Here is a 4,310-nt window from a genome sequence, read left to right on the forward strand (position 1 = left end):
AACAACAAAACGAACAAGCAAGCAGAATAAAAACCAAGACACTGAAATAGAAAACAAGGGGACAGTGACCAGAGGGGAGAGGGAATTTAAGGGGGAAGTGGGGAGGGATTTGGAGAAACAAATGTGAAGGACGCAGGGACGAGAGCTGGGGGGGTGGAGACGGGAGGGAAGTGGGGAGCACGGGACGGGGTGGCTGCGGTGGGAGAAATAGACAAAAAACTGTACTTGAAAAATAACTAAATTTAAAAAATTTAGAATAAAAAAACAATTAAAATATTTTAAAAAAATTAGGAGAGGCTTACGAACCTCCAGGATATCTTTAAATGTTCCAACATTCGAATCATAGGGGTACCAGAAGAAGAAGAGGAAGAACAACAAGTGGAAAAGTTATTTGAACAAATAATAGAGAAGAACTTCCCCAATCTGGCAAAGGAAATAGACTGCCAGGAGGTTCTGGAAACTCAGAGAGTCCCAAAGAAGTTGGACCCAAGGAGGAACACACCAAGGCACATCACAATCACATTACCCAAGATGAAAGATAAGGAGAGAATCTTAAAAGCAGCAAGGGAAAAGGAGACAATCACCTGCAAAAGGAGTTCTCATAAGACTGTCAGCTGATTTCTGGAAAGAAACCTTACAGGCAAGAAGGGGCTGGAAAGAAGTATTCCAAGTCACGAAAGGCAAGGACCTACATCCAAGATTACTCTATCCAGCAAAGGTATTATTTAGACTGAAGGAAGGGCAGATAAAGTGCCTCCCAGATAAAGTCAAGTTAAAGGAGTTCATCATCACCAAGCCCTTCTTCTATGAAATGTTAAAGGGATTTATCCAAAAAAAAGAAGATAAAAAATACGAACAGAAAAATGACAGCAAACTCACAATTATTAACAACCACACCTAAAACAAAAGCAAAAGCAAACTAAGCAAACAAATGGAAGAACAGGAACAGAATCAGAAATGGAGATCACATGGAGAGTTATCAACAAGGGAGTGGGAGGGGGAGAGAGTGGGAAAAGGTACAGAGAATAAGTAGCATAGATGGTAGGTAGAAAATAGGGGGAGGGTAAGAATACTTTAGGAAATGTAGAAGCCAAAGAACTTATGCGTATGACCCATAGACATGAAATAAAGTGGGAAAATGTGAGTGAGAGGGGATGTGCAGGGTGGAAGGGAGTGAAGGGGGGGAATGGGACAACTGTAATAGTATAATCAATAAAATATATTTTAAAAAATAAATAAAAGCTTGGGGGTTACCTGTCACCTTAGCAGAGTGCAGGCAGCTTGTGAGACCTGTGTTATCTGCTTGAGAGAGCATCCCTTAAGGCCTGTGGGAACCACTGGGTAGGTAGTGGGGGATGAATACTACTGACCCTGGGGCAGGCTGATGTGATCGGGCCCCTACCTAGTTCAGAGGGGTATAAGTATGCAATCACATGTGTGGACACAGCTACTGAACTTTTAGTAGCATACCCTGCATGCCATCCAGATCAGAAAGGGTAATCACAGCACTAAAGCACTTATGTACTGCTTATGGGCAACCCTTGATCATTGCAAGTGATCAGGGCACACATTTTACAGGAGTCTTGGTGCAACACAGGGCCCAAGACATGCAGATTGACTGGAAGTTCCATGTGGCCTATCACCCCAAGCTGCCAGGATAATTGAACGGTACAATGGTCTCTCTTAAAACAGGGCCTATGAGCCACAGCTGCCTGGAAATTGGACTGGCTGTTGTACCTGGGGATGGCCTTATTTGCCCTTTTGAGTTCAGAAGACTTTTGTAATCCTGCCAACAATCGTGTCAAGCATTTAAAGTGTGACACCAGGTAAAGCGTACCTGCTTCTGGTACTACCCATTAGCCATTTTTTCTCCTCAAGCTGCTTCTATAGTCACTGAGGCTGAGATAACTGCTTTGTCTTTACACACTGCTTGTGCATTGAATGTAACACATGATTCTTTAAGCCAGTTAAATGAGGAAGTGTATCAATAGAGAAGTAGCCTTACAAAACCATATGGCCTTAAATATGCTCACTGCATCACAAGGTAGGGTGTGTGCCCTAGCTGAGGCCAAATGCTGTGTATACATTCCAGATGTCCATTACAATGTTAGCCAAGCTCTATGGGCATTAGCTTCTGAGACCTGTGCTATTGAATGCCTGACAGGCAATCCCCTGCAGGAATGATGGACATCCCTAACCACTGAATGGCAGTGGGTCCTGCTGTCTTGGGTGGCAGTGCTTGTGTTTTGGTTGCATGCTGTTGCAGTTTGTAATGCTGTTGCAGCATCTGGGTGCAGGGAGCTGCCTTCCTCATCAAGGGGCCCTCGCAGAAGGTATCCTCGCATAAATTGTACGGTGAGGAACCCTGAAGTGGTGGATTATAGGGAAATGGAGTCAGTCAAGCTCTGTTACCCCGGTGTCCAGGCAACTATGACTTAGCAGTATTCAGATAACCTTGAGTATGGTCTGCATGCACAGAATCAAACTCTATTATAGAATATTTTGGCACGCACCTGGCTTTGTGTGCACTTAGTATATAAGGGAGTCAGGACTTCCCTTGGTGGGACATGAGGCCTGCAGCATGCATGGCTCACCCCAGTATAAAAGCATGTCAGACATCCCAACAACTCTGCAAATTTTCTTCCATCTGCCCAAATCCTGAGTGAACCTGCCAAGCTGCAAGACACCAGGACTGCAAATGACTGGAAAGCCAGAAGAGAACTAACCGCTCCCTACAGCTACAGGCAGAAGATAACACTGGAACAAACTGCAGTCTCATAACACAATGCCCCAACAGCCCAGAGGCCACAAAACAGCAACCCCCTACCCTTTTTAAATCTAATTATAATCCAATAAAAGATCAAAGCCCCCACCCCTCAATGCTGGTGTATCTCTCCACACCCTGCCCCTCTCCTTTCTTGGAGAGTGAATACACTCTTTATTCTCTACACTTCCTTTTCTTTGTGAGTTCTTTCACCCTAACACCTTTGACCAAATTAGTTTCCCTCTCTGGGCCTTTTCATTTGTAAATAATAAAGGATTTTTGGTTCAGACAAGCTCCAGTGACAACAATCTAATTCTAAAGACACCATTTACTTCTCTGAAGGGCAGATCAGAGTCTTCCATATAGGTCTAGCACACAGTGGACCAAAGGCCTGAATCTTAATACTACGCTCTGTAAACATGGGCTCTAGGAACTCAGTGCTGGAGATGAGAGACCAGGAGAGGCTTTAGTCCCACCATATGTTGTGTGTTGCTGCTCTCAGAGTCACTGAAAGTAACAATATCAAAGCCACTTACCTGCTAATGGAAGATGGGACGACTGAGGAATGAACATCCTTCTGATTTGCAGAAAGGAGGTAATTGACAAGATAACTTCCATCACCAGCCAGCCCCGGCTGAATGACTACAAAGTGCTCCTTGGCCATCCACAGAGCACACCAAGGATTAGGGGCATGGAGCATCAGGACAGGTGAGACTGGGGTAGAGGGAGGCAGGAACTTCAACCCTGAGAGAGCTCTTGAGATGCTTTATTTCTTATAGCCACAGGCACTGTGCATCATGAGAATTCTGAAAGTTTCTGCCTTTTAATAGAGGACTTGAAAACATTGTGGTCGCTGATGTGTTTGAACTTATTTGGTCATCTTTGTGTTTTTAATTAATCATGATTTCATTGTGTTTTATTTCAAAATTGACCAATAGTCTTTCTTCCATCTTTACCCTTTATTTTTTGAAGACTTATCTTCTGTATCTATATTTCTGGTGGCTACATTTATATTTTTAACACTCATACTGAATTTTCTAGTAGTGTTTATTAACAGTGTCTATATTTCAAGTTGGTTTTCTCCAGTGCTGACAGAGCCCTGAGGCGAGGATCAGGGAGTGGGGAAAGAGAAGGATGATGTTATGCACTCGTACCACATGCCAGGCACTTTCTATGTGTTTCCATATCTGTCCTCAGTTTATCCTCAGAGCAGCCTGGAAAACAGGATTAATTTCCCCATGTACAGATGAGAAAAGTGAACCTCGAAGAGACAAAGAGTTGTTAGGGCTTATTAGTAAGTCAGTGGCCAGGGTTTCTGAGTCCAGACTTTTTCCATCACTTTTTGCCTGTCTGTGTGTGGTGTCTACCATTTTTGTCTGTACTTTGTTAATAAAGGGTCAGATAAGTTGTAGAGCAGAAACAAGAAGAAATTCCAGAGGGAGAGCAAGAGCTCTTCTCCCAGTCAGTAGGGATTCAGGGTGCCTGAGAGCTTCATAGAACTCTGGGTGGGGCATCTTCCTGCCCTCACTCAGGCTCTGGAGAGGTT

The sequence above is a fragment of the Artibeus jamaicensis genome, unplaced genomic scaffold, assembly GCF_021234435.1.
Source record: "Artibeus jamaicensis isolate MK-2021 breed Jamaican fruit bat unplaced genomic scaffold, CSHL_Jam_final contig_793, whole genome shotgun sequence".
In the NCBI taxonomy this organism is placed as follows: Eukaryota; Metazoa; Chordata; class Mammalia; order Chiroptera; family Phyllostomidae; genus Artibeus; species Artibeus jamaicensis.